Source organism: Eubalaena glacialis, chromosome 1 (genome assembly GCF_028564815.1).
Source record: "Eubalaena glacialis isolate mEubGla1 chromosome 1, mEubGla1.1.hap2.+ XY, whole genome shotgun sequence".
NCBI classification, from domain to species: domain Eukaryota; kingdom Metazoa; phylum Chordata; class Mammalia; order Artiodactyla; family Balaenidae; genus Eubalaena; species Eubalaena glacialis.
The window spans coordinates 161491595-161519416 of NC_083716.1; the positions used below are offsets into that span (position 1 = coordinate 161491595).

The following is a 27822-nucleotide window of genomic DNA, read 5'->3' on the forward strand; positions in this document are numbered from 1 at the left end:
ATCCAACTGTGTGTTTTTGAGTAAATTCCAAACTACTTTCTGAGAAGACCTTTGGCCCCTGGACCACCTCTAAGCCTTCTTTTTCAGGAACATGTTCTTCTTACAGACCTCAGTTCTTGAGGTCTGTAAGATAGACATCAAGTCTATCTTTGGCACCATTTCTCCCTTAACTGACAACAAAGACTCAGTCCTACCCAGATTCTTACCCAGCTACTGAACCTCAAAATCACTGTCATTCTATTCATTTACCAATCAAGGTTTATTAAACGCTTATTATGTGCCAGATGCCTCTTCTGTTCATGGGAATGTGCAATGACAAGGATATGCCAGTTCCCTGCCTTTTTGAAGCTTACATTCCAGTGAGGATTGATAGGAACAAATAAGGAAAAAGAAAACGACATTAAAAAGGTGATTTCTGATCGTGACGGAAAGTGACAGCAAGTAAGCATGGAAGGAGGGGTGAGAGGGGCTGCCTCAGACAGGCATCCAGAGGAGGTCTCTCTAAGAAGGTGATGTTTGGGTTGAGATGAGAAGAATGAGAAGGAGCCAGCCATGTAAAGGGCTGAGGAAGGAGCACTCCAGGACAAGAGAGCAGAAGTGCAAAGGCCCAGAGACAGGATTAATCCTGGCTTATTCAAAGTACACAAGGCAGGCCAGGGATGGGGGAAGGGGTGGGAGGGCAGAGTAGCAAGCAGAAGAATTGAAGATGAAATAAGGAGAGTTTGTCAGGAGTCAGATTATTACAGAGCCTTGCAGACCACAATAAGGAATTCAGATTATATTTTAACACAACTGGAATCCACTGGAGGGCTTAAAACCGGGGAATGACATGCTCTGATTTCCTTTTTAAAAACATAACTCCGGAAGTTGTGTGGAGAATGGATCTGGTGGTGAAAGGAAGCAGGGAGATTCAGTAGACCAGACGAGATGATGCTGGCTCAAACTAGGAACTAGGGTGGTGGCAGGAGAGATGCAGAGAGAAGCGGATGGACTTGAGAGGACTTTTGAGATAGAAGTGACTGGAAGAATATTTTGGGAGGATGGTCTACAGCATATGCATCAGTTCATCTACATCAGTGATTTTTATGGATCCTCTTAGATGTCACTAGATCTGCGGCAGAGAGCATGAGGAGTATAATGGGAGAGTGGTCCAGATATAGGCCACCCCATCAATCAAAGCACCTCCAAATATGTTGATTGCCAAGAATGACATCTGCAATTTCATTTGGAAAAAAGGTTTTTATGGTAAAACCAAACTTGGAAAACCACTACCGTGATAAGGCAGAGTCTGCCTAACTGGCCCCAATATCCTTTCTCTCTATCCTTCCAGAAATAGAGCTGTCGCAATTTTTAGCCTTCACATGGCTACTCAGCTAAAGATCACATTTCTCAGCCTCCTTTGAAGCTAGACGTGGCCTCACAACAAAGTTCAGGCCAATGGGCTGTGAGCAGAAGAAATATGTTTAACTTCTACGTCATTCCCTTGAAAATGAAGCTACTTAATCTCTTCATTTTGAGCTGCCTAGGAAATGGTGACAATGGTAGCAGCCACGTTAGACCCAAAGATGAAATCTACATGCTGAGAATGGCAGAGCCGACCCACCAGCCTGGGTGCTCGGACCACTGATCTCTTAGAATAGAGCCCTCTACCCACTCTGAACTGCCCACCAACCTCTGGACTCTTAAGTGACAAAAAAATACATACGATACCTTTTGACTACAGTGTTACAGCAGTTTAGCTACACCCAGGCAGAGCTTCAACAGCCAGAATATGATCCACCATGTGTCTCATTCCCTCTTCTGCAGGAAACAGAAACGTTCCAGATAGTGGCTGCTCCACTGGAGTGAGAACAACAGTGAACAAACTCTCAGCTAACCCAGGAGATAGATGGAGGGTGAGTGCGGAATAAGCCTTTGCTGTTGTGGTTGTTGTTTGAGGAAAGTTTTATTACTGCAGCATCACCTAACCTATCCTGACTAATACATTCTGGTTGAAAATAGCTGCTTTAAAACCTTACCTGGGGAGGGCTCATGCCAAGGAGTACTTCCCAGAACTTCTGCTGCCAGTGTCCTTGTCCCTGCAGTGAGCCACAGCTGCCCCCCGCCTCTGCAGGAGACCCTCCAATACTAGCAGCCTGGTTCTGACTCACACATTTCATTTCATTTTGAAGAACTAGGCATCTGTGATCATGACTGTAGCTGAATGTTTTGGCTTTCCAACTACAAATCACAGCCATTGGAGAGAGTATCATCAGCCAAAAGAGGAGTGACTTGCATATATACATTTTTGCTACCTCCAATTTCATGATCACCATGTGGCTGACAGGGTCTTGGCGCCCCAGCCGAGTGTCAGGTCTGAACGTCTGAGGTGGGAGAGCCGAGTTCAGGACATTGGACCACCAGAGACCTCCCAGCCCCACGTAATATCAATCAGCGAGAGCTCTCCCAGAGATCTCCGTCTCAATGCTAAGACACAGCTCCACCCAATGGCCAGCAAGCTCCAGTGCTCGATGTCCCATGCCAAACAATTAGCAAGACAGGAACACAACCCCACCCATTAGCAGAGAGGCTGCCTAAAATCATACTAAATTCACTGACACCCCAAAACACACCACTGGACGCAGCCCTGCACACCAGAAAGACAAGATCCAGCCCCATGCAGCAGAACACAGGCACCAGACCCCTCCACCAGGAAGCCTACACAAGCCACTGAACCAACCTTACCCACTGGGGGCAGACACCAAAAACAACAGGAACTATGAACCTGCAGCCTGCGAAAAGGAGATCCCAAACACAGTAAGTTAAGCAAAATGGGAAGACAGAGAAACACACAGCAGATGAAGGAGCAAGGTAAAAACCCACCAGACCAAACAAATAAAGAGGAAATAGGCAGTCTACCCGAAAAGAATTCAGAGTAATGATAGTAAAGATGATCCAAAATCTTGGAAATAGAATGGAGAAAATACAAGAAATGTTTAACAAGGACCTAGAAGAACTAAAGAGCAAACAAACAAAGATGAACAACACAATAAATGAAATTTAAAATTCTCTAGAAGGAATCAATAGCAGAATAACTGAGGCAGAAGAACAGATAAGTGACCAGGAAGATAAAATAGTGGAAATAACTACCACAGAGCAGAATAAAGAAGAAAGAATGAAGAGAACTGAGGACAGTCTCAGAGACCTCTGGAACAACATTAAATGCACCAACATTCAAATTATAGGGGTTCCAGAAGAAGAAGAGAAAAAGAAAGGGTCTGAGAAAATATTTGAAGAGATTATAGTTGAAAATTTCCCTAACATGGGAAAGGAAATAATCAAGTCCAGGAAGTGCAGAGAGTCCCATACAGGATAAATCAAAGGAGAAACATGCCAAGACACATATTAATCAAACTATCAAAAATTAAATACAAAAAAAATATTAAAAGCAGCAAGGGAAAGGCAACAAATAACATACAAGGGAATCCCGATAAGGTTAACAGCTGATATTTCAGCAGAAACTCTGCAAGCCAGAAGGGAGTGGCAGGACATATTTAAAGGGATGAAAGGGAAAAAACTACAACCAAGATTACTCTACCCAGCAAGGATCTCATCCAGATTTGACAGAGAAATTAAAACCTTTACAAACAAGCAAAAGTTAAGAGAATTCAGCACCACCAAACCAGCTTTACAACAAATGCTAAAGGAATTTCTCTAGGCAGGAAACACAAGAGAAGAAAAAGACCTACAAAAACAAACCCAAAACAATTAAGAAAATGGTAATAGGAACATACATTATCGATAATTACCTTAAATGTAAATGGATTGGGCTTCCCTGGTGGCGCTGTGGTTGAGAATCTGCCTGCCAACGCAGGCGACATGGGTTCGAGCCCTGGTCTGGGAAGATCCCACATGCCGCGGAGCAACTAGGCCCGTGAGCCACAATTACTGAGCCTGCGCGTCTGGAGCCTGTGCTCTGCAGCAAGAGAGGCCGCAATAGTGAGAGGCCTGCGCACCGCGATGAAGAGTGGCCCCCGCTCGCCACAGCTAGAGAAAGCCTTCGCACAGAAACGAAGACCCAACACAGCCAAAAATAAATAAATAAATAAATAAATAAATAAAATTTTAAAAAAAGAAAGACATAAACTTTAAAAAAAAATTAAAAAATTAAAAAAATAAAAAAATAAAATAAAATAAATGTAAATGGATTAAATGCTCCAACCAACAGACATAGACTGGCTGAATGGATACAAAAACAAGACCCGTATATATGCTGTCTACAAGAGACCCACTTCAGACCTAGGGACACATACAGACTGAAAGTGAGGGGATGGAAAAAGATATTCCATGCAAATGGAAATCAAAGGATTTGATTGCATTGAATCTGTAGATTGCTTTGGGTAGTATAGTCAGACACTATAAAACTCTTAGAGGAAAACATTGGCAGAACACTCTATGACATAAATCACAGCAAGATCCTTTCTAACCCACCTCCTAGAGAAATGGAAATAAAAACAAAAATAAACAAATGGGACCTAATGAAACTTAAAAGCTTTTGCACAGCAAAGGAAACCATAAACAAGATGAAAAGGCAACCCTCAGAATGGGAGAAAATACTTGCAAACAAAGCAACTGACAAAGGATTAATCTCCAAAATATACAAGCAGCTCATGCAGCTCAATATCAAAAAAACAAACAACTTAATCCAAAAATGGGCAGAAGATCTAAATAGACATTTGTCCAAGGAAGATATACAGATGGCCAACAAACACATGAAAGGATGCTCAACATCACTAATCATTAGAGAAATGCAAATCAAAACTACAATAAGGTATCACCTCACACCAGTCAGAATGGCCATCATCAAAAACATCTACAAACAATAAATGCTGGAGAGGGTGTGGAGAAAAGGGAACCCTCTTGCACTGTTGGTGGGAATGTAAATTGATACAACCACTATGGAGAATAGTATGGAGGTTCCTTAGAAAACTAAAAATAGAACTACCATATGACCCAGCAATCCCACTACTGGGCATATACCCTGAGAAAACCATAATGCAAAGAGAGTCATGTACCACACTGTTCATTGAAGCTCTATTTACAATAGCCAGGACGTGGAAGCAACCTAAGTGTCCATCGACAGATGAATGGATAAAGAAGATGTGGCACATATATACAATGGAATATTACTCAGCCATAAAAAGAAACAAAATTGAGTTATTTGTAGTGAGGTGGATGGACCTAGAGTCTGTCATACAGAGTGAAATAAGTCAGAAAGAAAAATAAATACCATACGCTAACACATATGTATGGAATCTAAAAAAAAAAAAAAAAAGTGGTTCTGATGAACCTAGGGGCAGGACAAGAATAAAGACACAGACGTAGAGAATGGACTTGAGGACACGGGGCGGGGGAAAGGTAAGCTGGGACTAAGTGAGAGAGTGGCATTGACATATATACACTATCAAATGTAAAATAGATAGCTAGTGTGAAGCAGCTGCATCGCACGGGGAGATCAGCTCGGTGCTTTGTGACCACCAAGAGGGTTGGGAGGGAGGCGCAACAGGGAGGGGATATGGGGATATATGTATACATATAGCTGATTAACTTTGTTATAGAGCAGAAACTAACACGACATTGTGAAGCAATTGTACTCCAATAAAGATGTTAAAAAAAAAAAACCTTACCTGGATTACATGAGTCCAGAAAAGCACATCCATCATGTGAAGTGATTTGAAAAATACTGATGCCTGAGTTCTACATCCAGAAATCCTGATTTAATGAGGCTGGAGTGCGGCCTGGCATGGGGATTTTTATATACTTCCCTGGTGATTCTAATATGCAGCCAAGGTTGACAATTACAGACATCTGTGAGTGATACAGCAACGGCTCCCAGATAATTGCTTTTATTGAACTATACTCCAGCACAATGAGGGACATTATCTGTATAGTAAATGATATTAGTAAAAAAACAACTCCGGAATAATGATAAGGTGTCACATCAGGGTTTAATTTACTATCTTACACACTCTCAACTCTATGAGAAACTTCTCTCTCGTTTCAGAGCGGGAGGTATTTGTGCTTCTCCTAAACCACAAGTGTACTTTTACCCTTGGACATCCTAAATCCTGTAAATGACCTTGCTTTCCTCTCTGGGAAGGTCCTAGAAAGTTCAGAGTCAAACTGGAGGCCCCCAACTAACAAGTGACTCGGATTTTACTGGCACACCATCTTAGCCTTATTTTCGCCTTAGTTCATTTTCTTCAGTTGTGATATCATACAAGCTAACTTAAGTCATTTCCAGAACAAGCCAGGAGGTAAACATATTTTTTAAATAATAAATAAGGAGCATGTGCCACTGACTGGAAGAGGAATGAGAAGGAAAATAATCAAGCGCACCAGCTTACCCAGGCAACTTGAACACACGAAGTTCTATAAAAATATCCACCAAAGTCTACCTATTAAATAGTTAATGTCACTTAAAAACAGAAATTCCTGCCTCATTTATTGGAATATGGGGAGCCATGCTGAACTACAAATGCTAAATATCCTGCCCCTATGAAACTAGGGATATGCAGGAAAGTCAGTACTGAAAGCTCCTAATGCAGTGTTTTCAAATGATAAGAATCAATCTTGTGGTTCCACTCACCTTCAGCAAAGTTTCCATATGGCAACTTTTGTTATTCTTTATTATAGATTTAAGCCCCATTAGCTACTGCTCTTCCTGGTGGCTGTTAATCATCATAATAGCAGGAGCTACACTACTTCTCAGCTGACTTCCTCTTAATAGCTTCCAGGATGCACATCTGAGAACCATCTCACCACATTTCACAAATATCTCATTCTTGACAACCCACTCTATTCTTTGCAGATCCTTTCAGGCTGTATGCACATGCCTGAAAGAGTTATAAATTCCAGCTCTATCCAAAATTATCTTCCTCTTGTAAACCTTTCCGCATCATCTCTTTGCTACATTCTACAAAGAATGCCTTCATCTAATACTTTCAATAATATTTAATATTGAATGACCCTATGTTTTATGAGTTCATCTCAGCGGCTAAGTGTCACTGGACTTCCGCAAAAACTACAGAATATAGTGTTTTCTACCAAGATGTATGAACTGACCACACACATCTGCAGACACAGACGTGAAGCTCTATAATACTAGAGACTGAAGGAACCTCAGAGGTCATCTAGTGCACGCCACTCAAACCCCCATTTTGCAGACAGGAAAACAGAGGCCCTTGAGAAATATTAATTCAGGTAGCCACTTCTGTATTAATACTTGGGTGGTGTCCCATAAATTCATTGTTTAGTCAGTTATTTGAAATTTGGTACATATTTTCTCATTAAGAAACAATGTTACAACAGAACGTTAGACTCCCTACAAAATTATAATTAGGATGGGTGGTGATGATGATAATACAACAGTGAGAATGTACTTAACATCACTGAACTGTACACTGAAAAATGGTTACGATGGTCAATTTTATGTTATATGTATTTAACACAATTTTTAAAAAATTCTTATTTAACCCATGAAGTGGATGAAACATAATACAAGAAGGAAGAGAAGGAAGGAACCCCACCATCTTGCCTGGGTCCACCTGAGGGTCCTTCCTTGAGTAAACGTCTGATTAATTGCTTCTGCAACATCCATTTTCCCCTCCATCTACCACTAGCTCCCAAATTCCTTTAGGGAACTGGTCCTCCCCATTCTCAGCCTTAGTGGGGCTGACCCCAATCTCATCTCGAGGAGTGGCCAACCACTGGCTTCAGGCAGTCCCCTGGCCACAGTACTGGTTCATGAGCCATTTCAGGCCAATAAGATTCAAGAAGTATATGTGTGTGTGTGTATTATGTTGTTTCAGAGGGAGGGTGGTACCTCTGAAAATAAACAAACAAAACCTTCTTTTCCTTTTTGCTGGAGCTACCATAAGAGAGCTAGCTCTTCCTCTGAACAGGGGAGTGGGTGAATGGGAGACCCTGAGCCACTGTGGCCACTGCTGCCACCATGACAAATGCCAAACCGAGGCCTGAGCCAGCACACAGAACTGAGCACCGAAGAGCATGCAGTACTGGAAGAACTGCAGAGAAAGGGAACAGAAGCCCTGATGAAGTCATAAACTGCAACAAGCCATACCTGAAGCTAGCGAGACGTACCCCTGAACTTTTCACTAGCATAAGCCAGTAATTCTATACTTTGCCTTAGCCAATTGCATTGAGTTTTATTTGCAACTGAAAGATTCCCAACAGATACAGTTCCAGAACAAAGTTTGAAATAAACAAAATGTGTTCCTCATTCACTTCCCTTTCTGAAACCATCTCCCACCAGCCACTGTTTTTCTCTCCAGGCACCCAGTGCCCTCCTTCTCTGTCCCAAGGTCTCCATTCTGATATCCAACCCAGGCCTGCACTAACTCCCAAAGTGCTTCAGGCCCCAATATTACCTTCCTCTTCCCTCTTATTTTTTCTATTCGCACCCCCATTCAAATTCATAAAACAAAAATAAAGAAAAAATACATAAATTACTATTAGTATATTATCAGTGAGACTATCAGGGGATTCAAAGTTTGGCTCTGGCTACATCAAACTGTACAGGTCAACATGTATGCATGGGTGGGAGAGTCGCTGTTCGAAGCAAGTTTTGTGTACAGTCCTGGGGCAGAGGCAGAATGACGTCTGTTTCCTAGTGTAACCCTACAGTGAGATGCAGGCTGAAAGCACAGAAGCTGGCTTTACAAGTGGACATGTGAGATGCAGGGCACAGCAAGTGCCACTCGAGGGCCCAGGGTTCAGAGTGTGACCCAGAGTTGAGGAAGTCTGGAACACAACTTGTCCAGAGAGGCTGAAGAGTATAGTGCTGTCTGTCACCTTGGAGATTTTGCCTGAGAAGCAGCATCTTAGTAAGAAGGAAGCGGTGTCCTCAGATGAAGCAGAGCAACTGCAGCGGGAATAACCTCCTTCAAAGGCTTGTGGCAGCCGAGCTCAACGAGGGACAGAGTTGTGATCAGCCCCTTGACTCAGAGATAATGGGCAGGCTATTAGGAGACAAGGCGTTGCAGTCCTCTGTCTACAGCTAGGAGAGGTGAACAAGCAAAATGGACATTATCAACGTCTCTACATCAAGACTTCCTTTCCAAGCTGCTCCTCCTTCCTCTTGCGCCACGTGATTAGTTAGTGACAATGGCCACATAGACCCACAGGCTGGTGGGGCACGGGGTCCTTCAGGTTACACAAAGGAGAATTTAATAGGGAACGGTCAAAACAGAATGTCAGGGAGTGCCAGAGAAGGAGACCTGGAGCCGTATCACAGAACTTCATGGAGGAGAAGGTTCTAGAAGGGTTTAACAGATGGAAAGATCAAGTGAAAATGGTGAGACCTTCTTCAAGGAGAAGGAATGGCACGACTGAGGGGGTGAGGGAAGAGAGCAGGGGTTGAGTCTGCATCTGGGCAGGTGTGCTTGTAGCAGGGGCGGGTCAGGGGGGAAAGTAAGGGAAAGTAAGGGGAGAACACAGGTGTGAAAGGACAAACAGACCCAGGGAGACTGGGGTCTTTGTTGGGAGCCGTCCGCCTTGTTGAGGTGGGCTTGGGGACAAGAGTGAAATGAGCTTACCTGCAGGCAGTAAGTCAAACCACGATCACAGATGAATGACGAGAGCCCCTTAAGACTCCCAGGAACGTTCACAGTTTTAAAATAGGCTGCTCGTTAACCCAAATCATCTAGAAACTGTTCGGATTTCAGACAGTGGAGGAAGAAGAAAACAGGTGTTCTGGGGCAGGGCCCCAACCTATTCCCATCCACCTCTCCACACCCAGCCTGGGGGTCGGCTGGGCATCCACAGTGCCTCCTGGTTCTGCCCAACTGCAGTCCCCATGGCACTGTGACGTGCTCCAGGGCCGGTTTCCTGCTGTGGTTGTTGTGGCTTCAAACAAGGTCACAGCTGTGTTTGGGGGCCTGGACAATGGCGGACGTTTTTAGTGTATTTTGAAGTAGGATATATTTAAGTTTTGCCTGGTCTGCACTTTTTAAATAACCTGCCACACTCATTTTAAAAATGACAGCAGGACTTCCCTGGTGGCGCAGTGGTTAAGAATCCGCCTGCCAATGCAGGGGACACGGGTTCAAGCCCTCGTCCGGGAAGATCCCACATGCCGCGGAGCAACTAAGCCCGTGTGCCACAACTACTGAAGCCCGCACGCCTAGAGCCCGTGCTCCGCAACAAGAGAAGCCTCCGCGATGAGAAGCCCATGCACCGCAGTGAGGAGCAGCCCCTGCTCACTGCAACTAGAGAAAACCTGCACGCAGCAATGAAGACCCAACGCAGCCAATAAATAAATAAATAAATAAATAAATTTATAAAAAAATAAAGTAAAATAAAATAAAAATGACACCAGCAAATGGACTTAATGTCACTGAATTATGCATTTAAAAATGGTTACAATGGTAAAGTTTGTTACATGTATTTTTCCACAATAAGAATATAAACATAATTTTTTTTAAAAAACACCAGTATCCTTCCTTTTTTTAACAATTAACACTTTTTACGCTTCCTATGTAACAGAACTATTAAATGAAATACTTGCAAATATGAAATTTGCATTTTACCAGGTGAGTTTAAAGCCTGAGCATCTCTACTAATGTATAAGAAACAGTAATAATAATAATACCCATGGTACAAATTATTCTTACAATGTAGATGTGACAGTTTTTTAAAAGATACTATTTTGTTTAATTTTCATTTTACATGATCAAAAGAAATATTCACAGTAAAGTAACTGAATAAGACACCCAAATGAAAAACTGAGCCTTCCCTAATCAGAAGGTCTTCCTACAACAACCAAAGGAATAATAAAAAAAAAATCCCCCAAAAGAAATCACCCCTCAAGCTTTCTGAAATTAGCAGACAATGTTTGCAGCTGACCTATTTCTCTCCCACACGACTATGTTGATAATTGACTTTTGTCCCCCAGGGAAGTGCTCAAATATAATTGAGCAGCACCTGCCACATAGAAAGTACGGTTTTATACACCCAATAATTCTCATAAATATTGTACTTAGCTTGGGACTCAAGCACTCTGCTTTCTCCTTAATTGTATCTCTCAAGGAAGAAATATAATTACCAAAGCTGAGTTATTACAAACATCTAGATAAAATAAAAGAAGTAATTTGAATTATAAGTACCCAAGACATTTCCATCACTAAAAATTATTGAAAATGATGGCACTGATCACTTTTCTTTAATCCTGACATTTTTCTTTAATCCTGTCGATCTCATCCTATTTCATAAATCCCTTCTATAGATGAGAGTCACTCAGTTTTGTTCAGTCTTGATGACAAGGAGGCCAAGGTCAGGGATTTGATTTCCATGCAGGTCAAATAGTTTTACCGCTCCCCCCCAAATTCAGCTTTATGACCTGACACTGCAATTCCAAAATAAATACAAATACGATCCACCCAATTCAACACCATGACTTGAAGTGCTGTCTGGATCTAGGCTTAAGGAAAGGCAAGTCTCTTTCCACAGGCAGGCCAACATTTGCATTTAGACAAGGGGCTACGACTGGAAACCTTCAGACTGGTGTAGAGAATACGCTAATGAAATAATCCAAAACCAGTCACAAAAGATCACATATTATTGTATGATTCCAGTCACATGAATGTAATTTGGAATGAAATGTCCAGAACAGGCAAATCTATAGGCACAGAGAGTAGATCAGTGGTTGCCTAGGGCTGGGGGTGGGAAGGAGGTTGGGGAATGACAGCTAATGGTTACAAGGTTTTTTTGGGGGGTGATGAAAATGTTCGAAAATTAGATTATGGTGATAACAGAATACAGCCTCTGAATTCCTGAAAGAATGACTTCCTCATTTCTGTTCCACTCACACACACAAAGAGGCCAAATAAGAAAGCTGTGACCATAAAGCACTCCAACCTTAACAGTGAGGATTTTATCCACTTGTTTGGTTTGGAAACATAATCAGCCTTTGAGGTGTTACCCTAGCACTAGGCCACTGGAGAAGGAAGTGGGCCAGGACGATAAATTTATCTACGTGAGTTATTATGCATTTCCATTACTGTTGGTTTTTCCTGCATTAAAAAAGAAATTGAAAAAAAAAATTTTCCTAAGGAGTTAAAAAATAATATAACATTCAGACACAGTGAGCACTACAAAAGTTTACCATTTCTAGTGATTCTGACAACCTGAAAAAAATGCAGATTCTTTTCAAGTTTGTTTACAAAATATTTCCTCTCAAAACAAAGACTTCTGCTCCAGCAATTTAAATTGCAGCCCTGGAGAAAGATACCTCCACCAACAGAAAAGAACATAAAATGAGAAATAAAATAGGCACACTTTGTCATCCAATGATTACAAGTGAAAATGATCAGAAAGATTCAGCAGATGTCCCTCAAGTTTTATGGCCCCATCTAACTTATACTTTCAGTACATAAAGCACAATGCTGAATGTCATCCCTTCGGATTCAAGTAATTACCTCTGCTCTGTTTATGGGTGTAATAAGAAAGGATATAGTAAAGAAAGTAGGAAAGTGTACAGAGGGGCATGTTTTTCTAGTTAAAATGAAAACCGTCTTCAAGGAATTTCAAAGCACCATCTATATTCAAGCCAGGTGTTGGTAATTCATCAGCCTTCTTGCTTTCTGAATGCGGGCTACCGAAGCACACAGCTTGTCATTATTGTTACTTGAAAGCAATAAAACTATTCCCTTCAAATTGAATCTGTAATTAAGCCTCTTCATTAGTTCAGCCTTCTAGTTCTCACCCTACCCCCTTCCCTGGCCCCATGCACATGGTTGAATCCATGTAAAATGCCTGACGTGTCGCTCTGTAGTCAAGTCCATAACTTACACTCTTCTAGAACAAAGAGTGCGTGTTCTACCTCTACATTTTCCTGGCTCAGGAAGAATAAGGACATGTAACTGTGTGAAGGCAGGACCATACTGGCTGCTTAAATCAGAATGGGGTTTTATGGGGGTTCTTTACAGATAACAGCCTAGCTCTTCTTGAGACTTATCAATTTGATGGATTCTAATCTGGAGAGGTATTATCAAGAGAATGTGTGATTGGGGACGGTAAGGAAGTGCTCTGCACAGCCCACAGGGGAAATACTGGTGCAACGCCCTGGACTCAAAGGAAGTGAACACCATCCAGGGGCTCTGCCTATACCAGGCAGGGGCTCAGATGGTCCTTCTCTCTCTCTCCACACACACACACACACACACACACAAACACACACACTCCGGCTGAAAAGGGCGAGCAAGCAGAGAGGGTGGTGCTGTTCTAGGAAGCACTCCTCTCCAAAGCATTGCAGAGGCCAAACATGGAATGCGGCCTGCACGCTCCACTCCCCACGAGTCTGTGGACATTTCCTGGGGTCTTCAGTGAATCTGAGTGAGGTGCAAGCCCAGTCACCCTGGTTAGGGCTTATGCTTTCTTCTGAACCTGAGCTGCAGAAATAAGACCAAGAAAGGGCCAGACTCAGAGGACAATGATGAGCTTGGACAACGCCACAACCTCAGCCAGAAAAGATGGGTTAGAATTCGACCTGCTGGGCCCAGCTAACCCCACTGAGTTAGTAGGCTCATCCGGAGCGAAGAGACTCGTTTCTACAACTAGCTACAAACTGTAGTTTGTAGACAAAACTACATTCTCTTCAGCTCTGCCCTTGCTTTTTCCCTTGATGAAGAAACAGTCCCTGCTCCTTGATAACAGCATTGTCTGGGGCAGCACGTGGAATAATTACAGGGAGAGGGCCACAGCAAAGCCAAGGTCATTTTCAGCTTCATTTTCACACGGCGTCCTATAATTTTCTAGAAGGATTAAAATTTGAATCAGAATTTATGTAAGCTTCAATAACATCTTATCAACCTAAACTGAAGAATAAATAGTTCTTTATTCTATAAAAAATGAGATTTCGGGAACTCTGCACGCCAAGAACAGAAACTCGGAGAAAAGCAAAAACGACTGCTTAACTGGTTAGCTGCCTAGTAATTAGATTTCTCAATCAGAAAGAAGCTTCATAAATTCAGTTCCATTTATTCAAGCCCAAGAGCCAGAATGAAGCACAGTTTGCCACAGAGGCAGAGTTCTTTTTTGCTCTATCAGATCTCAATTTGGGAAGATGCATTCCGGATAGAATTCACAAAGGAAATAGGTGTAAACTTTTCCTTAAAGTTCACTGTCACTGGATTATATCATTTAGCAAGGACGGTCGACTTACAGAGCAAGTAAAAGCTTCCAATTTTGCTGATGAAAATGATTCATTATTATCTTCCAGGCAGCTAAAATATAATAATAGTTGTGCCAGTCCTGGCCTGTTTTCCTCAGATTCATCCTCTCCTTTTTCTGCTCTGCTTTCTGTCTCAGGGGGCCCATGGCCTGCAGGTTGTTTCCCAGACTCCCATGTCAGCTGGTGTCCAGGTCAGCCAGTGGGAGACAAGGCAGGGGTGGGGAGCACAAGAAAGGAGAAGCCAGAGTACTTCTCCCCATTTTCTCCACCTCAAGTGTCTTCTCTGGCAGAGGCTGCATCTCCTCTGTGTCTCTTGCTCCTACAAACAGTACCCCACTGGTTCCAGCACCTACCAGGTGGTTTTGGCCCCTGGGTTCTAGTAACAGTCTCCTCCCCTTGTCCTTGTACCTAGAGGTAAGAGCAGCTTCCTGCTGTTGCTAACCTCTAGGTTTAGCTTTTAAGCCCTCCTCTCACCTGTTTAATCATGTCTCTATAATTCAAGTCCCTCAGCTGTAAAAACTCAAGTAGTTTCATCTTCTGGTTAGACTGGCTAATACAATCACTAGTATGTTAGTAAGTAAACAAACAAACAAACCTCCATGAACTGTGAACCATGCAAACAAAAATTCCATCCCATGATAAAACTGGGAAAAAACTACAGTCTGCAGATTCTTCAGTGGTTGCTTTGCTCTTAACAGTAACCAGATAAACTAGGAATATTTCTAGGCTCTAAGAGGAGTAAGTCCTTTCATGTGTCCACATCTATGTGTGTTTGTGTGCCTGTCTTGATTATTCAGGGATGAAGTGTGTTGTGGTGGAAAAACTGTAGAATCTGAGTGGGGGTCTCCTGTCTCTGTTCTGCCACTATCTATTGGTGTGACCTTGGTAAGGGCTTTATGTCCTTGGGTCTGTGTTTCATTCATCTGAAAATGGGGAATCAAAGTACTTTCCCTCCACAATCTCTTCCGGTTCTATAATTCTGTGATTCTAAGCTTATGGGTAAATTTTGCATATATGCATGACTCCAAGTGTATGATTATTCTTAGAGCTATGCACAAAGCATATACCTTCTGTTGATGAATCTGCATTTCATCAGAGAAATGTGTCTATAACCAGTGCTCAAATTAGAACCCAAAGAATATTTTTGCCAACCTGTTTTATTATAGTATCAACTTAGTATCTGAATGTGTTTTAGATCTCTACGTACAGTGTGGGTTCATTGAATTATTGTAATGATCATCTGATTAGCATAATCTAAAAAAAAAGAAGGAACCTTGCTTTAAGGTAGATGGTTCCAAAGATGGCTGCAACAATATCTTCCATTCTATGTGCTCCTTTGTAAGGTGACCTTGACACACCCCATCAAAAGATAGAGTCTATTTCCCCTCCCTTTGAAACTGCGCTACCCCTTTGATTTGTTTTGACTTAGAGACTGCAACAGAAATGATGTCATATAGCTTTTGATACCAGGTCTTATAAAGTCTGCAGCTTCAGCCTTTGCTTCTTGGGATGGTCCTGCTTGGTACCTAGCCACCATGTTGGGAGGAAGCTCAAGCAACCATGCTGAGAGGCCCAGGTAGAGGAAAAGTGAGCCCTCTGCCAAAATCTTACTTGAGTTCTCAGCCAGCAGCCAGCACCAACCACCAACCACACGCGTGAGGCTGTCTTAGACATTTCAGCCTTCCCAGTACCCAGGTAACATCACACAAAGAAGAACTGTGTCTGCTCAGTACACAGACATTTTTTTAAATGTTGTTGCTTTAAGTCACTAAATTTGGGGGAGGTTTGTTAGGAGGCAATTTCTCCAGATTAAACAAAGAGTTTAATATTGGAGCAGAACCTCATGTCTAAAATATATCAAGCTAGTCCTCCATTCATCCACTCCTTCATTCAATCAAATGAGTATTTACTGAACATCTACTGTGCTAAGTGCTGAGGACAAAAAGGAGACCAAATACAGACATGTCCCTGCCCTAGTGGAACTTGTTACCTGGATAGGGAGACAGATATTAACAAAAAAATCTAATTACATGTTAAATAATGCAATGTTAAATAAATAGTGATGGTACTATTGAGAACTGGCACAATGCACTCTGGGATGAGGTACATGGTTAAGGAACTAACCTTAACAGGGAGGTTAGAAAAAGAAGTGAAGACTAAACTTAGGTCTCAAGGAAGATTAAAAAATCAACTAGGCAGAAGGGAGAGCAAGAGCCCTCCACACAGACAACTCAGCATGTGCAAAGGGCCTATGGCAGGAGGGAGGGTGGTGTGTTCAAGATCTGTGTCCAGAGCTTAGAGATCATGGCTTAAGATGAGGCTGGAAGCTGGTAGGAGCCAGGCCTTGTAAGACTCTGCAGTTCTCATAAAGGCAGACTTAACAAGGAGAGGTCAACAAACTGACCTCACTCTGATCAGATTTTCCTTCGAACCTCAGTGGGGAGAAAAGTGGGAGTAACCCCAGTGAGAATAACCTGTAGCATTCTACCACACAAACTGTATGCACAGTGCCACCCATGGGTATTTCATATACTCAGCACACATGGGCATTCTGCAGACACCCTAATTCCTTACCCCATTTCACCGTATTATTTGTATATATCTATGTCTCCATAACTAGATCATAAAATCCTTTGGGTGCAGAAGCTGTGTCTCATTCTTCTTTTCATTCCTATTCCACAATATCTAGTGCAGTGCTGGGCACATAGCAAATATTTAATGTGTTTCCTAAAAATTTTAAACATGAATAAACAATCCATTCATAAATAGCCTGTCGAAAGTAATCTCCTGAGAGAAAATTCTACAGCCTTACTTGGAAAGCCATTCCAACGATATCAACACTCTTCGGAAAGTCTTGCTGTAAAAGCATCATTCCTTTCTAATTGTAGCCAATTCTTGAGTTTCATCCTCAGTGAAGATTGACAACAGCCCAACACATTTCCAAAGAACGTCTTTGTGTACTTTTTTTTTTCTTTTGGCTGCACCGCACAGCATATGGGATCAGAGTTCCCCAACCAAGGATCAACCCGAGACCCCTGAAGGGGAAGCGCAGAGTCTTAACCACTGGACCGCCAGGGAAGTCTCATCTTTGTGTACATTTTGAAGATCATTACTGGGTCACCCCTAGCTCTCTCTCCTTTCAGTGGCAAAATACTTAATCTTCTCACTTTTCCTCAAAGAAATAATTTAGCTGCCCCCTGGATTCATTCCAAAACCTCCATCCCTCCTAAATTGTGGAGGGCAGTAATCTAGGAGACCAGGAAACAAGGTCAAAGATGCCAGAGGGACTTTGTGAGCAGTCCTCAGGGTAGAGGCAGGCTCTCTGTCTCAGTCTGTTCATTTTCAGGCCAACTCACATGTGTACATGTGTACATGTGTGCACACATATTCATCTGTGCATATACACACATGAACACTGAAATTTTTTTACCAGCTCAGGGAATAAACACTGTTCTATTTGATGAGTTTGCCAGCTGTCCTCTGTTCTTTACCACCAGCCCAGATTTACCCATCTGATTCAACACATCCTTTTTTTTTTTTTTTTTAGTACGTGAAATCTTCCCCCTCCCATCTCTGTAAATGATATAGCAGAGAAATGAGCAGCACTGTTTTTATTGGTATCCTCACTATCTTCTTCATGTGCAAAGGCATCACACAGATTGTGAAATACATCAAGAATTTGAAAACAATAAACCACTGGTCACTCTACAAATAATGAGTCTCTAGTAACATAAACAGTTGTGCTTTTTTAAAAAATACTTTTTTGACATTTGGGTGAAAACTGTTCAATTTAATTTCAAAATACACTGTTAAAGTTACATTTGGAATCATTTTTCATCTCTTGTCAAATAAATAAAAATCCCTCAGTTATTTTATTGTAGCCATTATAGAAGTCTATATTATGCCATTTAAACAAGATCATATATAGGATGCTTACCGAACTGTAAGTGCTCACAAAAATTATGTATTATTTTTGTGCAGAAAAATTAGTTAGATTGTGTATATAATACAATCACAGCTAGCTTCTGAATTTAAATTAGGCCATCTTATTACACCAACAAATCCTAGCCTATTTTCAGAAAGACTTATGAAATATATTTGTTCCAAAAATCTGCAATGGTTTAAATTACTCTCAAAATTATTTAGCATGAATACTTTTTACATTTTTAAGCCAACACATACCAGCACACTTAACAAGAACTTATACATGCATTATCTCACTTATTCATTTAAACTGAGGAAAGAATAAGAATATTACAAAGGATATTGATGGCTCTGTGCTTGGAAGAATAAAACATTAGTGAAGTGATGGTGTAGCTGAACTCAAAAGTTTTAGTCAAACAGCTCATGGAATACACTGTTGTATAATTAGTATTTCTAAGAATTTGCAATAATAAAACACTACCAAAAATAGGCACCTACAAAATAACATAAACAAGATTTCAGTCACCTAACTCAATTTTTGTAAAAGATGAAGAATGTCTTTGCTTTATTAAATACGTAAATAATCTAAGCACTGCAAAAAGGATAGAATACACTTTCGAATGAATTCAGAATCCAAAATATATTTATTTTTTAAATGTACATGCTTAGTACTCACTAAATTAAAGAGTAGTAGGAATAATTTGTTTCTGCAGAAAATGCATGCCTATGTAATCAATATTATGTAAATATGCTCTATGGACTTTTTAGGAGAGGTCTGAGTCCATTTCTAAGTCTAATACCCAATTCGTCATGGATAATCTGTTTAAATTGATGACAATCACTACAGAAACACACTGCAGCTGCCATCATAGGTTAAAAACACATTACACAATGATCTGAGTGACCCAGAGGGAAAAAAACTTCCCAAGGTCACTCCAGCAGCCCACAGCGGAGCCTTGGGATAAAAACGTCTTGGTTCGATGACCAAAGTCCTCCCAGGGTACCCCGAACTCACACACCTCGACAGTTTCTGTTCCAAAGAGAGATCAAGGTGATTCCCTTTTGCATGATCTCTCTAGCACCCAGCAGCTATGTAGGGGTGGTTTCTTTGCAGCAAATTAAGGAGCAATTTCCTGTGTCAAGCTAAAAGGCACCTCAGCATTCAGCGGAACCGGCGATTTTTAGCACGGTCAACACGCACTAGAACCACGCAGAAGAAAACAACCCTTAAGAAAACAAACACTAAGTGTAGCACCACCGAGACCCCAGAAACTGAGGGCCGGCCTTCGCTTATTTCGATTTAAACCAGATCCGGCTGTCTTTCCCTAACTGAGCGAACCAAATAGGTCCCAAAGCGAGACCAAACTTTCTGTTCCAAGTGTCTTTCATTTGACCAGAGCTCGGAGATGACAAAGGAGAGTATTCAAAATAGGGCAAAATAGAAGAGCCCTCTCTCAGCCGAATCACAGCAGTTGTCCGGCCCCAGGGGCTCTGATCGCTCAAAGTCAAGTCACACGACTTAAAGACGCTTCCCCACGCATCGAAGGTGCAAAAAGAAATGACTTCCAGTCTTAAATTCAACGTCCCTGACCTAAACTAGGTCCCCGCCGGCTTGTGTCCACATCCACAAACTAACTTCCCAGGACCCGAAGACTTGGGAACCCGGGGCAGAGGGTGAAGGACCAGCCGGAGCTCCCGCCCGCGGCCGCAAAGCGACGCGCGGAGACGTTACCAGCCGCTCCCGCACGTGGGGGCCGCGCTCGGCTTCCCGACCCCGCGCCGCGCGCTCGGCTTCCTGCCCAACCTGCTCCCCTGCGCCCGCCTCCTACCTGTCTGAGGATGAAGCTGGTCGAAGTGGTGCTGCCATCGGATCTTTTCAACCTGCTCCTCCGGGTCGTGGTGCCTCGGGCCACCTGGACTCGACACACGGAGCCAGAAAGAACCCGGTGAGGACGGCAGTGTGGAGCCGGGCGACCACCCCTGGCTAGAGTCCGCCTCCGGACACCAGATCCCCGGGGTCCCCCAGAGCCCGCACCCAAGTCTCCTCCGCGGTCCCCAGATACAGCCTCCACCCCACCCACCCACTCAAGCCTCGACGGCTGAAAAGGTGCCCGAGAAGAGCAGCCCGCGAGCACCCACCACATCCATTAACAAAGACTCTCAGGGTGCGGGGTCCGAGTCCCCGGCATGGGCTGGGGAAGGCTGCGGGCTCCGGAGCGGGAGCGCAGAGACCCGGACGAGGTGAGAAGGAGGAGGACGAGAAGGAGGAGAAAGAGGAGGGGCGGAGGAGGAAGGGACGCGGGGGGAGGGGTGAGGGAGCGGGGCCTCAGACTCCCAGGACTGGGGGCCAGGCGCGCCGGGCGCGAAGGCGGGGCGCTCTAGGGCAGGCGAGGAGGGGGGAGGAGGGGGAAGAGGGGGCGGTACCTGCGAGGTGGGGGAGCGCGGCCCGTTCGCCATCCCGTTCTTGGCGTAGGAGGACATGGTTCACAGCAGCATGGCCGGCCCGTGCGCGGTGGGCGGAGGGCGGCGAGGCCCCGGGACGCTCGGAAGCGGGAGGTAGGGGAGGGCGGCAGGACTTCCCCACCCGCTCCCGGGACCGCGCCGGCTCCCAGGCTCCCTGCCTGCCCTTCTGAGAGCGCAACACCTTAAAGCGACCGAGACGCTTCCCCCGCGCCCGCAGCCGGGTCCCGGGCAGCGGCCCCCGCAGGCGGAGGTCCTGCGGAAGGGGCTTCTCGGAATCTCGCCTACCGGAGCCGATCGGGAGAAGCGCTCTCCCACCTAGCGAGCGCCTTACATCAGAGCTTTCCAGAGGAGAAAGGGAGGGGAGGAATCTGGGATGGGGGTGGGAGGATTAAAATAGTCTGCACAGTTTAGAATGAGACAAAGGTGGCACGGTTCATGAATCAGGACTTTGGGAGGGACGCTGGTGCAGTGTGGCAGGGAGTGGGAAGAGCCGACCGGGTGTGTGTGTGTGCGCGCGCGCGCACGTGTGTGTGTGTGTGTGTGTGTGTGTGTGTGTTTGCTGCACTGGAATTTTAAAAGGGCAAGAGGCGAACCTTTCTTCCGCGACTTCACTCATCTGCCTACGGTGGTAAGGCATGGGGTTTTGTGGTTTGGTTTTTGTCGGTGTTTTTGTATTGTTTTGTGAACTCTAGCTTCAGAACCCCAAGCCATACACATCCAGGCAGCCGCGGGAGACTATGACAGCCTGAGTCTGACGGGGATGCAGCCCCGCAGGAGACCAGCATACCCTAAGGAGTTTTGAAGGTCATGTTAGACCTGCTAAAAAGCAAGAGTTGGCCACGTGCCTCCCACTTCTACACGGACATCTGTTTTCAAGGGAGGAAACTCATCTTTGAAATCATACACAATCTTTGCCGTTGTTGCAACCCTTGGTTTCCTCCTGCAAAAACATACTAGAGATTAATTTGAGATCAAATTAAAAGCGAATTGTGGAGAAGAGGGATTTGAAGTAACAAGAAGAGGGAAGAAAAACATGCGAATTCAAAAATAAAGAGACCCCGTTTAATTACAGTAACTGCAAGAGAAATCCATCAATAAAATTTGCATAGTATCTCAAACTGCTAAATCAGCCCATGTCACTTTGGGTTCTAGTATTTTTTTTAGGGAAACTACCATGTTTGTTTTAACAATTGGTTGGCCTTATTGAGGTCCTGATTATGTTTTACCATCCACCAGACTCTTTCCATTCCCACCCCCTTCACTTAATCCAGACCTTCAATTTTTTGTAACAGCCTAATAACTAGTCTCCTTGCCTCCGGGCTCCCTGCTGGACACACACACACACACACACACACTCCATTCTATCTACACACTACAGGCAAAGCCATTTTCCTAAAATCTCTTTGCCCAACCCACTCTTCTCTAAAAAGCACTCATTGCTCTCAGCAGCCCACGAGACAGGGTCCAAACTCCATGGTCCAACAATCAAGCCCCTGCTTTTCTGGTCACCACCTCATTTCTCCAACTTGATCTCTAAACAGACTTTCCAGCAAGCAGACAGGTCTACTCATTATTACTCAGACATACCAAATACAATCCCACTTCAGCACCTCTGCCTTGGAATGTGTCCTTCCCCCAACCCACACTGGGCTGAATCCTACCCTTCTTCCCAGCCTGGCTCGGCACACTCTCCCTCCACAGAAAACTCCCCTGACCATTCCAGGTCTGGGTAGTTTCTTGTGCCCCTGAAAAACTGGAGCATTTATTCTCTGGGCACTTAGTGCAGGCTGCCTTGGTTTACTTGTTCTCTTTTTGTGAAAATCTAATTTCTAAAATAGATTTTTAGCTTTTTATCTTCCACTCTTATACCTCACATAGAGTAGATATTTTGTAAAGTGTATGGGTAATGGTATGTATGCCAATGCAGAACTCCTGTTTTAGTTACCGTCAGCTCAATCCATTTTTAGTTCTCAGCCATTTTCCTAGCTGATATTTAATCAATACTTACAGAATGAATTACTATGTGGGCACTGGGATTTGAGTTTTCTGGTTTTCCACTGCCCACAGTCTTACTACTTTGAGTTATCAAAAAAGAATCTACAGCAGCATGACAGTGAGGAGTTCTCTGTACCTACCTTACAGCAGAAATAGTGAAAATAGTTTCTAAAAAATTCTTTAATCTCTGGAAATGGTCCTGAGGGTATGCAGCCAATGAAGAAATTTATTCAAGAAAATTTACTAAAACTCAGTAAGAAAAGTGAGCCTGTGGTATTTGAACTAAGACCTGCTTCCCCCTCCACCACCACCTCCATCCAGTTCAGCAAGAGGGAAACTTACTGTACACTGGTACAGCTGAGAACACAGGGCTTCCTCTCCCCTCAGCTCCCAGATGGAGGGTTATTTTCCTGAGAGGGACAGGTCATGGGGCATTTATCATCCTGCAGCAGCCACCTGTTGCTGAGACTAAGTTCCCATCAAATATAGCAGAGAGGTGGGGGCTCCCTTCTTTAGCCCAGCCCCCACTTGTGGGATGGGGGCTCTACCTTGGACACAGTGCCACTGAGAATACTGGGGCCCTGATCGCTCATGGAGAGACAAGCCGGGAGACTGGCCTACTGCCCCTCCCTACCAAGCACTCAGCTCCTAAAGTGAGGGTGTCACTCAGAGAGGTACACCATTGTCCCCGCCCCCAGAACCAGAGCTGAAAGAATGAAGTTGGACCCCTACCTCACACCATGTACAAAAATTAACTCAAAATGGACCAAAGACCTAAATGAGAAAGTTTTACATTTTTTTACATAAAAATGTAAAACTATTAGAAGAAAGCATAGGGGTAAATCTTCATGACCTTGGATTTGGCAATGGATTCTTAGATATGACACCAAGAGCACAAGCAACAAAAGAAAAAAAAGTAAACTGGGCTTCAAAATTTAAAATGTTTGAACTTCAAAGGGCAATATTAAGAAAGTGAAAAGACAACAGGATGGGAGAAAATATTTGCAAATCATATTCAATATATGTAATAAGGGACTTGTATCTAAAAAATATATATATACACACACACATATATATTACAACTCGGTAATAAAAAGACAAATAGCCCAATTTTGAAATAGGTGAAGAATCTAAATAGACATTTCTCCAAAGAAGATATACAAATGGCCAATAAGCACATGAAAAGATGCTTGACATTTTTAGTCTTCAGGGGAATGCAAATCAAAACCATGAGGACATCTCCCTGGCAGTCCAGTGGTTAAGACTCCAATGTTCCGGGACTTCATGGTGGCGCAGTGGTTAAGAATCCGCCTACCAATGCAGGGGACACGGGTTCGAGCCCTGGTCCGGGAAGATCCCACATGCCACGGAGCAACTAAGTCTGTGTGCCACAACTACTGAGCCTGAGCTCTAGAGCCCGTGAACCACAACTACTGAAGCCCGTGTGCCACAACTACTGAAGCCTGTGTGCCTAGAGCCCGTGCTGTGCAACAAGAGAAGCCACTGCAATGAGAAGCCCACGCACCGCAAGGAAGAGCAGCCCCTGCTCGCCGCAACCAGAGAAAGCCCGCGTGCAGCAAAGAAGACCCAACACAGCCAAAAATTAATTAATTAATTAAAAAAAAAAGACTCCGATGTTCCACTGAAGGGGACACGGGTTCGATTCCTGGTCGGGGAACTAAGATCCCGCATGCTCCATGATGCAGCCAAAGAAAAAAAAAACATACCATGAGATACCACTTTACATGCACTAGATAATTATAATGAAAACATAAGATAAGTGTTGGCAAGGACATAGAGAAATTGGAAATATAATACACTACTGGTGGGAATGTAAAATGGTGCACCTCCTTTGAAAAACAGTCTGGCAACTACTCGAGTGGTTAAACATAAGGTTACCAAATGACCCAGCAATTCCACTCCTGAGTATATACCCAAGATAAACAAAAGAATATGTCCACGCAAAAACTTGTACAAGAATGCTCATAGCAGCATTATTCATAATAGCCAAAAAGTGGAAACAACCCAAATGTCCACCAACTGATGAACGGATAAACTAACTGTGGTATCTCTATACAATGGAATATTATTTGGCAATAAAAAGGAATTAAGTATTGATACAAGCTACAATATGGATGAGCCTTGAAAATATTAAGCTAAGTGAAAGAAAACAATCACAAAAGGTCATATATTATGATTCCATTTACATGAAATGTCCAGAATAAGGAAATCTATAGAGACTAAAAATAGATTAGTGATTGCTTCGGGCTGGGGGGATATTGAGGTGATAGCTAAGTGTACAGGGCTTCTTTTTGAGGCAAAGAAAATGTTAATAAAACTGATTAGAGTGATGGTTGCACATACCTTTGAATACACTAAAAAGCACTGAATTGTACACTTTAAATGGATGAATAGTATGGTATATGAATTATCTCAAAGCCTCTATTTTGAAAAATCTTCAGACTTTATAAAAAGTTAACTCAAAATACATCATAGATCTAAGTGTAAAGTGCAAAACTTTAAAACGTCTAGGAGAAAAAATAGGAGAAAATCTACATGACTTTGGGTTTGGTGATGAGGTTTTAGATACACCACTACCAAAAATGTGATCCAACAAAGTAAAAATTGGTATGTTTGGCTTTATTAAAATTAAAAACTTCTGCTCTGTGAAAGACTCTGTTAAGAGAATGAAATAAGTCACAGACTGGGAGAATACATTTGCAAGACACAAATCTGATAAGAACTTGTAAACAAAATACACAAACAACTCTCAAAAGTCAACAATAAGAAAACCCAATTAATAAATGGACAAAAAATTTGAACAGACACCTTACCAAAGATGGTAGAAAATAAGCATATGGATAGCAAATAAGCATATGAAAAGATACCCAACATCATTTGTCAATAGGAAAATGCAAATTAAAATGACAATACAATACCACTACACACTTATCAGAATGGTTAAAAATTTTTTTTAATTGATAATACCAATTGTTAGTGAGGATTAGGAGCAACAGGAATTCTCTTTTTTTAAAAATTTATTTAATTTATTTATTTATTTTAATTTTTGGCTGCATTGGGTCTTTGTTGTGGTGCGCGGGCTTCTCATTGTGGTGGCTTCTCTTGTTGTGGAGCACAGGCTCTAGGCGTGTGGGCTTCATTAGTTGCGGCACGTGGGCTCAGTAGTTGTGGCTCACGGACTCTAGAGCACAGGCTCAGTAGTTGTGACGCATGGGCTTAGTTGCTCCACGGCACGTGGGATCTTCCCAGACCAGGGCTCGAACCTGTGTCCCCTGCATTGGTAGGCGGATTCTTAATCACTGTGCCACCAGGGAAGCCCACAACAGGAATTCTTATTCATTGATGATGGGAATGCTAAAGGGTACAGCCACTTTGGAAGACAGTTTGTCAGTTTCTTAATAAGTTAAACACACCAACAGTCCAGCTTACGTCCACACAAAAACCAACATGCAAATGTTTATAGCAGTTTTATTTATAATTGCCCAAAACTGGAAGCAACCAGGATGTCCTTCAATAGGTGAATGGATTTTTTTAAATGTGGTAAATCGTACAATGGAATACCATTCAGTGATAAAAAAAGAATGAACTAACAAGCCATAAAAGGACATGGATAAACCCTAAATGCATATTGCTAAGTGAAAGAAGCCAGTCTGAGGCTACATTTGTAGCTACATAAATGATTACATCTATATGTGATTCTAGAAAAAGTCAAGCTATAAAGACAGTAAACAGGTCAGTGGTTCGAGAAGGGGAGGGTTGAATAGGTGAAGCACGGGATTTTTTCGGGTGGTGAAACTATTCTGTATGATACTGTAATGGTGGATATTTGACACTATACATCTGTCAAAATCTATAGAACTTTACAGCACCAAGAGTGAACTTTAATGTGTGCAAATTTTTAAAAAAATCATGTAGGAAGTTTGGCGATTCCAAGATGGGATGCAGAATGTGACAAAAGAATTTTTTTTTAATTTTAATTTTTATTATTATAAATATATGAAACAACTTCACTGAAGAGCGTGGGGGAAAAGGTGCTGGCCTAAGTAACTTTGGAAATGAGTAGAGTCTGTAAGACTAAAGGCAAAAGGAACTGTGCATAAGCACTGTACTGCAGTTGACAAAGCTGTTTCCTGAGAGGGATAGGTTAACAATTCTGAAGTCACTATACATACATACTGGAATTGGACAATTAGGTAAATGGACGGCCGGTGTTGGGAGCCAGCTTTTCTACTGTTGGAGTGGAAGGTTACAGATGAGCAAGAGGAGAAGGCTAGGGTGATCCATGTGGTAATGGATTAGAGTCAGAGACATTGGTATGAGCTCAAGTGTAGCTTGATATAGATTCAGATAGTTCCATATAGAAATGTTTATAGATATGTGTATATACACAGGTTAGTATACACACACATATTTTCTTGCCCTCAGTTGAGGGCCTAGAAATAACTATATCTCAGCAGCAACAAATGCATCTAGGATCCAGGTCTTGGTTTCTAATACTATTCTCTTATAAAGGGGCACCTTGAAGAGCATCTAGGATCCAGGTCTTGGTTTCTAATACTATTCTCTAATAAAGGGGCACCTTAAAGAAATGGCTGATTCTAGGAGTGGGGCAGGAAATATATAACATAAGCCTGGAGCATCTTAAAGTGCCAGAAAGTAAAGAAGTGCTAAAAACAAAAAAAATGATTGGGAGTATATCAAAGGGGCACAGGAGCAAAATGAAAGAGCTCCCAAAGGCCAAAGTTGGAACAATTTGAACAATAAAATAAAGTAGTATTGCAATATATCCTAATGTATAAAATAAATATCCATGAGCTCATAGTGATAAAAATAAATGGTTAAATAAATAAACAGAAGAGAAGAGACAAACCTTCCATGCAGAAGAATTCCAAATACTCTTATTAGATACTCCACACTTCAAGGAGGAAAGCACAGCTGCCCCTCCTTCAGTATGGGCTGCACATAGTGACTTCCTTCCAAAGAGTGCAACTTGGGAAGGAGAAGTGGAGAAACTTGACAAACACTACCTCAGCCAGGTGTTCGAGATCGATCAACATCAACGGTGATGAGGATGACAGTACGTACCCTTGGTATAACGTGAGGAGGAAGGCACTTGACCTTTAGGGTCTTCTTCCCACAAACGCATACCCCAGTCTAATCATAAGGAAAATGTCATGCAAATCTCAACT

The 27822-nt window shown here is 42.7% G+C and overlaps 1 protein-coding gene across 2 annotated transcripts in view; it reads right to left on the reverse strand.

Moving 5' to 3' along the window:
- CACNB4 (calcium voltage-gated channel auxiliary subunit beta 4) overlaps positions 1-20382 on the reverse strand; it is a 249280-nt gene extending 228898 nt beyond the window's left edge. For both annotated transcript variants that reach the window (XM_061200124.1, XM_061200133.1), the window contains exons 1-2: positions 20294-20382; positions 19984-20067 (exon numbers count right to left, since the gene is read on the reverse strand). The gene's annotated coding sequence lies outside the window, so the exon portion shown is untranslated. The remainder of the gene's footprint in view (positions 1-19983; positions 20068-20293) is intronic.
- Positions 20383-27822: the final 7440 nt, after the last annotated feature.